The sequence below is a fragment of the Oculina patagonica genome, chromosome 1 (assembly GCF_052425735.1).
Source record: "Oculina patagonica isolate OP01 chromosome 1, crgOcupat, whole genome shotgun sequence".
NCBI classification, from domain to species: Eukaryota; Metazoa; Cnidaria; class Anthozoa; order Scleractinia; family Oculinidae; genus Oculina; species Oculina patagonica.
In genome coordinates, this window is record NC_135758.1 from 28,024,465 (window position 1) to 28,033,109 (window position 8,645).

An 8,645-nucleotide genomic window follows, 5' to 3' on the forward strand; every position below is an offset into this window, starting at 1 on the left:
TCGCAGGCTACGGTAAATTCAGTGTAAATTGGAGTGATTTTCAAGTGTGACCCCGTGTTTAGGTGTTTTAACTGAATAGAACTAATGCAAAAAAATTTAATCGTAAAACGCTGTGAATGACGGCAAAATCAAAAGTAAGCCAATCTAGGTTCCTGATCGACAGTTAAACGCCTCATCTGGCAGGTCGTCGATAACTTCAGGAACATGAAACTTTCTGGAACATTTCGGAACACGGCAAAAATATATTTTAAAAAAATTACAAAAAAAGGAATAATGGGGATAAAATAGGCCATTTCCGAGTTACCCTTTGTCTCTGTTTCAAAACGAGTCTACGTGCAAAACCATTCAAATGAAAATGAGTTTGATTTGCATGAAAATGAACCAGTGGGTAAAACTCATTTTCATATGAATAGTTTCGCACTTAGACTCGTTTTGAAACAGAGGCGAAGGGTAACTCGGAAATAGCCTATTGTGTTATCCTCTCTTGGTTTCTTTAAAAATTATTTATATCAAATTTAGCTACATCGCATCAGAAAGAAATTCATTTACACGGGGTAGGTACGGAGGGGTGGTGGTAGAATAAATGGGTTGTTGTTTACCAATAATGACCCACCGTTTCCATCACGTGTTTTGTCGTCGTGTCCGTACAAATATGGATGACAGCTCCAGCTCTGACGATGATTGCAAGGTAAAAAGCCTTTCTAAAAAAATACTGCGCGAGTTTTGCAAATATAGTTTGTAACACTATTATATTTTGGTTCAATAGATCATCGATGTCATAATATCCTAGTTATTTACTTTTTCGCTTAGAGCTATCACACATGGCTCGCGTGGCCCATAGCAACGTGACGTCACTTAATTTAACAACGGAGGTAAATAAAACGGAAGTTCGAGAAGCGGAAGGCACAGGTCGTCGTCATGTTCATATCACTATATAAGCAAAAAATATGGTTTGAGAATAAAACGCAGAGTACCAGTTGTGCTAGAATAAACGAAATTAAATTTGGGAGTCCGTTAAGTACTCCAGCTAGTTAAACTCTTTTTCCATGATATCGCGGTGACTATGCAGCCAGTCACCCATGGGAGATGTCGTAAGCTTGTGATTTTACTTGACTTCTAGTGCAGCAGTTGCTATAGCTAATTTTTGCGGCAAAGGGCATTGTTCTTGGTGTTTTTTCTCTTGTTCTCTCGAAGGTCACAATTCATGTGAGACCTGTAACAGGTGTAAGGCCAATAACCTAATTGGAGGTGTTATCAATAAGTATAAGAAAGACCACATCTTAGCATATTCCCTACTATCACTTGCCGATTTAAATAAAAGTTCTAAAGATAGGATCACTTACGCCGGTTCGCTGTATATTTGCCAGAGAAAAGTCAGTTAGGATGAGTGGAATACCTAACTTGGTTTAAAGGTCAATATTTTTCTTGAAATGTAAAAAGAACAGTTGTCTACAACCATAATAAGGTTTTTTTAGGCTTTAGAACAAATAACTGAATAGAGTTCTTTTTATTGTCTAGGTCGTTTTCAAAATTTTGTTTCAGACTGATCGCGAAAATTCAGTTGTCTTTTTTAAAATATACAAAGTAAAAAAAATGTCTTCGGCAAACACTGCGTTACTATGGTAAACCAGTACAATCAATGAACCAATTGTTTTGTGTTCATCACCTCGATTGAAAATCCTCGCATCTCACATGGCTCACGTGGCCCATAGCAACGTGACGTCACTTAACTTAACAACGGAAGTAAATAAAACGGAAGTTCAGGAAGCGGAAGGCACAGGTCGTGATGTTTATATCACTATATGAACAAGAAATATGATTTGAGAATAAAACGCAGAGTACCAGTTGTGCTAGAAGAAAAACGAACTCGAATTTGGGAGTCGGTTAAGCACTCCAGCTCGTTAAACTCTTTTTCCATGATACTCTTTTTTTATATAAGAATATTGTTTTTCCGACCCAGGCTGAATATTCTTATTTTTCATTCAATTTTAGGATGAAAATATTCTTGTGAACATTCTTAGATAATACCGTTTGACATTTCTGTTTTAGTATGTATTGAGGTATCAATTACAAGCGTTTGGTGTCCAGATCTGTATCGTGTTACATTGTGCACATGTACCATTGCTTTTCGCTGCAGCCAGCAAGATCAAAATGTCGCGTCAGACACTTGGCCGTTTTGGCTTAAAACAAAGCATTCCTCACAGAGATAAAGAGACGGAAATGAAAATACCTGATTTTGTTTTAACTAAAAATTGTATTGTATTTACAAATTTTCAACTCAAAACTATATTCTTTTCAAAATCTCAGCCTCGAAATTATTCGTAAAATATTTTTTAAAAATCACAAATTTCAGCCTCGATATTCTTATAAACTAGATTCTTATAAAAAAAGAGTGTATCGCGGTGACTATGCAGCCAGTCACCCATGGGAGATGTCGTTGTTACAGCCCGCTACACCCGCAGGGCCAGGCTAGGGGTAGACTTTGTAGGAAACCGAAAAACTTGACTTGTAATTGTACCCCCGTGGGTACCCTACAGCGAGCGTCACGTGACTCGCATCGTGTTCGCTGTGCTCAAAGTTGTAAGTCCACGCACAGAATCGAAGCTGTGAAACAAAGATTGTTTGTACACCAGAAGCCGTGAATAAAGACGTTGAGTTTAACAAAACATAATGGTCCTTCGAGCTGTGGATTTAGAAGATCGCAAGAACATTTTGCTGTGGATTGACTGACTTCTGTGAGACTTCGTGCAGTCAACACTCGAAACCACGTGGGCAACAAGATGGCCGCCAGTGGAAGTGACAGTGATATCGAAGACGAGCTATCTCGAAAATCAGTGGAGCAACTACGTGGATTACTCAAAGAAAAGGGATTATCGACAGCTGGAAAGAAAAAGGTCTTGATTCAGAGGTTAGTAAACGCATATTATGAGTCAAAGACTGCTGTGAAATCAGAGCTGTCAGAATCACACGAAGATTTGAATTTCGCTAAACTTAGCAAAGAACTTCCTCCATCCGTTAGCAAGGAACAGTCGAAGGAAATTACTTCGATTCGACGTAAAGCGAAAGTATTGCAGGGGGATATTGAGGCCTTAATTCGTGATATTTCAGAGCTGAGCGAAAGTGAAGGCAATAAGGTCAAGATACAGATTAGAATCGAGAGATTGACAGAGTTTCGCATGGCATATCTTCAGTTGAGAGATCGTATAATTTCACTACTCTCAGACGAGGAAATTGACGATGAGCTAAGCTGTTGGAGGGAATTCTTGGATATGATAGATCGAGCTGTTGATGCTGCCCATGAATACTTAAATAAGGAGTCCAATTCAAATGAACAGTCCTCAAAAGGGAGTGTACAAAAGGAAAGTCACCAATCATCTAATCTTAAACTGCCTAGAATTGAGTTGCCCAAGTTTAATGGTGATGTGTTGAAATTTCAAAACTTCTGGGATCAGTTTGAAGCTGCAGTGCATGACAATGATGATTTGCCCAATGTCCAGAAATTCACTTACCTGCGTTCAGTGCTGACTGGCATTGCTTTGCAATCAATTGAAGGGTTTGAAGTTACTGGGGCGAACTATCAACCGGCAGTAGAATGTCTCAAGCATAGGTATGGAAGAAAACGTGTGGTAATCTCATCCCTTGTCAAATCAGTCATCAAGATGGATGCAAAATCTGTTGTAACTGCAGCATCCCTTCGAGATCTTTATGACACTTTAAAGAACCGAACTAGGGCTTTAGAAGCTCTGGGAGAAAACCCAATGAGTCATGGTTGTATTTTGTTGCCAATGTTTAAGACCAAGTTGCCATCAGAGTTACTAGAAAAGTGGGAATTGGAGCTTGCAGACACCCCTGAAGATGAGATTGGTCTTGAATTGTTCTTTAAGTTCCTCAATCGACAAGTTGTATCCAAAGAGGCAGGAGAGAGGAACCTAGAACCAAATCTTAGCCCAAAAGGTCGTAGTCCAAATAAGGAAAGAGACAAAGCAAGAAAGCCACCGTTCATTCCAGTGAGTGACCGAGAACAAGTGTCAACTGCATCTGCTTTGTTCAGTGAGGCAAAACCACCAACAATTCCAAGTTGTAGATTTTGCAAAGCAAATCATGGGTCACTTAACTGCCCAGTGTTTAATGGCAAACCAGTAGATGAAAGATGGAAATTAGTTCAAGAAAACAAGTTGTGTTTCAATTGTCTAAAGCCTACCAACAGCAAGCATTTCTCTAAAATCTGTCGTCATCCCAAGTGTTCTGTTGTAAATTGCGGTCAACGTCATCACAAGTTACTGCATAGTCAGCCTTTCGTCGCAAGAACTGAGAATCCTAACAATACCACATTGACTGGATTGGCTGCTTCAAAACCCTCTTCATCTCTGAAGGAGACACTTCTTCAGACAGCGTTAGCTAAGCTATCAGTGAATGGCCAAGAGGTTACAGTTCGTGTTCTACTTGACTCTGGCAGTCAACGGTCGTACATCCGAAAGAACATTGCAGAATCCATTGGTCTGCAAGGCCCCTCAGAATTATTAAGTGTTGCAACCCTGGGAGGAGACACAAGTGAAACCAAGAGATTTCAAAGAGTGCGATTTACTCTTTCGCCAATTCAGGGACATCCAACAGGAACTGTGGAAATGGAAGCTCTTACTATACCCAAGATTTGTAATCCCTTGGGACCTGTCAAGTTGAATCTTAAGAACAATCCTCACCTGCAAGGTTTGACTTTTGCAGACTCCTACCCACGCAATTCAGTTCAAGTAGATGTTCTTATCGGTGCAGATCACTACTACTCTTTCGTAACTGGAATTTGTAAGAGAGGAGAAACCCCTGAATCATTGGTAGCTGTAGAATCTCACCTTGGATGGATACTTACAGGACCTGTAGACAGTTCTTCAGAGCACATTTCATCCATGCTAACAATAGTAGAGAATAAAGAGATCACCACAAGTCTGAAAAGGTTTTGGGAACTAGAAGCAATTGGCATAACTGAAACTGTGAATCCAACTATGTCACAAGAAGAAGAGTATGCAGTCACTGACTTCAATGATGGACTGAACTTTGATGGAAGAAACTACGAAGTTCGATTGCCATGGAAGAAAGATCGTCCAAAACTTGAGAACAATTATGCGCACGCTGTGAAACGACTTGAAAGTATCGAAAGGAAGCTAAAACGAGACCCTGAGAAAGCTGAAGCATACACCACTGCAATCAACCAGTATGTAGAGAAAGGCTTTGCAGAGGAAGTAACTGACTTGAGCAGTGAAGATGGAACTGTCCGATACTTACCGCACCATGCTGTTTTCCGTGCTGACAGAAAGACCACAAAGTGTAGAATCGTATTTGATGCTTTTGCCCGAGAGCAAGACAGTGCATCTCTCAATGAGTGTGTCCTTCCTGGTCCTGCACTACAACCAAACCTTGCATCTGTCCTGATTCGTTTTCGTACGCACAGAGTTGGCATGATAGCAGATGTAGAGAAGATGTATCTTCAGATTAAACTTGCACCAAAGGATCAAGACGTTCACAGGTACTTGTGGAGGGATCTAAGGACAGATGAAGTACCTAAAGTTTACAGAATGCGAAGATTGACATTTGGAGTGAACTCTAGTCCATTTCTTGCCATCGCAACAGTGCATGCTCATGCCAATAAGTATGCAGAGACATTCCCTAATGCTGTGAGGGAAATTCTACATAACATGTATGTAGATGATTGCTTAACGGGAGCCGACACAGACAACTCTGCAATGAAGCTTCAACAAGAGATGTCAGAAATCATGATGACAGCAGCATTTAACTTGACAAAATGGGCTAGCAACTCAGAGCTCGTAATGGATAGCATAGACCCAGAGAAAAGAGCATCATCGCCACTAGTGAAGTTTGATTCATGTGAACCACTCAAAGCACTTGGTGTTTCATGGGACTTGACATCTGATTGCTTCAGATTCATTGCACCAAACGAAATGGTTTCATCCCATGATCCAATGACAAAGAGAAGTCTTTTAAGTTTAGCATCCAAAGTGTTTGACCCAATGGGACTGATTTCGCCTGCCACTGTGAAAGCAAAGATCCTTTTCCAAGAGCTCTGGCGGAGAGGATTAGAGTGGGATGACCCATTGGACAGTGACATTAAAAGGGAGTGGTCATCATGGAAGTCAGAGTTGTTGCAGCTAAAGAAGGTGGCCATACCTAGATGGTTTGGAACAAGTGTCACTTCGGAGTCTACCGTCGAGCTACATGGTTTTGGAGATGCCTCCCCAAAGGCCTATGGAGCAGCAGTGTACATTCGAGTTATTGACAAGCTGGGACAAGCATCCTCTCAGCTAGTGATGTCGAAATCCAGAGTTGCACCTATCAAGGAAGTGTCACTTCCAAGATTAGAACTACTAGCAGCAGTGGTCAATGCTAGATTATTGAAGTTCGTTGTAGATACTTTGCAAATCAAGATGAACCGTGTTGTATGCTGGACAGATAGTATGGTGACGCTTCACTGGATTAGAGGACGAAGCTCACAATGGAAGCCATTTGTAGCAAATCGAGTATCAGAAATCCAGTCGACATGGGATCCCGAGTGTTGGCACTACTGTGCTAGCGAGGACAATCCTGCAGATCTGTTGACACGTGGATCGAATTGTGACAAGCTGATGTCAAGTGGACTTTGGTGGAATGGACCACAATGGCTGTCCTTACCTCTTGAGTATCAACCCATCCAACATCAAAGTGAAGATAGTCCACCAAAAGCCTGTGAGGAGGAAAGAAGAGTAACCCATGCTTTCACATCAGTCACCGTGAAGCCATTAATCGATATGTCTCGCTACGGAACATGGATGAAGCTGATCCGAGTAACTGCTTACGTGTTAAGAGCTGTAAAGGTGTTCAAAGCAAAATGCAAGTCTCCCGTGACTGAGCTGTCAGCTGAAGAAATGCAACAGGCAGAGTTGAAGTGCTGTATGTGGATACAACAAGATGTATATAAAGAAGACTACGAGCAGCTGAAAGCTGGAGAAGCACTGCCCAAAAGCAGCCGCCTGTTAAAGCTAGACCCTTACTATGACAGAGCTGATCAAGTAGTAAGAGTAGGTGGACGATTGCATTTCGCTGACATTCCTGAAGAAACAAAGCATCAAGTAATCCTGCCACATGGACATTCTGAAGTCGCAAAGATGATAGTAGATGTCCACAAACAGATGTTCCATGCTGGTCCAGAAACCATATTGTCAACCCTGAGACAGAGAATTTGGCTAACCCAAGGAAGACGTGAAGTCAAGCGAATAATCAGAAAATGTGTAACTTGTCAAAAGCAGCGTGTTGGCCCTTGTGATCAGAAGATGGGACTGCTTCCTGAGGAGAGAGTTACACCCTCACTACCGTTTACACACATTGGTACTGACTTCGCTGGGCCCCTTTACGTGAAAGAGGGATCAAGTGTGAAGAAAGCATACATTTGTGTATTTACCTGTGCATCGTCTCGCATGGTTCACCTAGAGCTAACAAACAGCCTGACAACAGATGAGTTCCTACAAGCCTTTAGTCGCATGACAAATCGCAGAGGTCTGTGCGATACAGTGTGGTCAGACAACGCAAAAACATTTGTAGCAGCAAGTAATGAAATCAAGAAGTTGTATGCCAACCACAAGACACAAACCCAATCTATGTGGGATGCAATGGATCTAGATCGTATCAAGTCTGAGTTATCATCAAAGGGGATCAAGTGGAAATTTATCACTGAGCGCTCGCCATGGAGAGGTGGTTGGTGGGAACGATTTTGTAGAGCAGTCAAAGAACCACTTTGTAAGGTCCTAGGAAGAGCACTTCTTACCTTCACTGAACTGAACACACTGCTTATTAAAATAGAAGGTGTCATCAACTTAAGACCTCTGACTGCAGTGAGTGATGATCACAGAGATCCATCGCCAATTACACCTGCCCATCTCGCCATTGGCAGATCACTTAACCAACTACCTGATGTTAATGAAGACAGCCTTGAGATGTCCAGTAAGAAAATTATGGAGAGGTATCTTTACGTGCAGAGATTATTCAACCACTATTGGAAGCGCTGGAAGCAAGAGTACCTGCATCAGTTGACCGTGAGAAACAAGTGGCATAAAGAAGAAGCCCCCATAAAAGTAGGAGATATTGTGCTGATCTCAGATGATAATGTGTCTCGTGGAAAATGGCCGTTGGCTATAGTTCAAGAAGTTCACCCTGGACGGGATAAACTTGTGCGAACGGCAACAGTACGAACTGAGAAGAGTGTTCTACGCAGACCGGTACAGCGTCTACACAAATTAGAAGTAGAATCAACAGCCCCACAAGTGATTCCTGAAGAAGTTCGTTTGCATGGTGGGGAGAAGAATGAAACAAACATTGTTCATAGTGAAACTAGTACTGTTCCTGTTAGTAAGCCAAATCGCAGTGTTGTCCTCTCCGATAGAGGACAAGGTGGGGAGAATGTTACAGCCCGCTACACCCGCAGGGCCAGGCTAGGGGTAGACTTTGTAGGAAACCGAAAAACTTGACTTGTAATTGTACCCCCGTGGGTACCCTACAGCGAGCGTCACGTGACTCGCATCGTGTTCGCTGTGCTCAAAGTTGTAAGTCCACGCACAGAATCGAAGCTGTGAAACAAAGATTGTTTGTACACCAGAAGCCGTGAA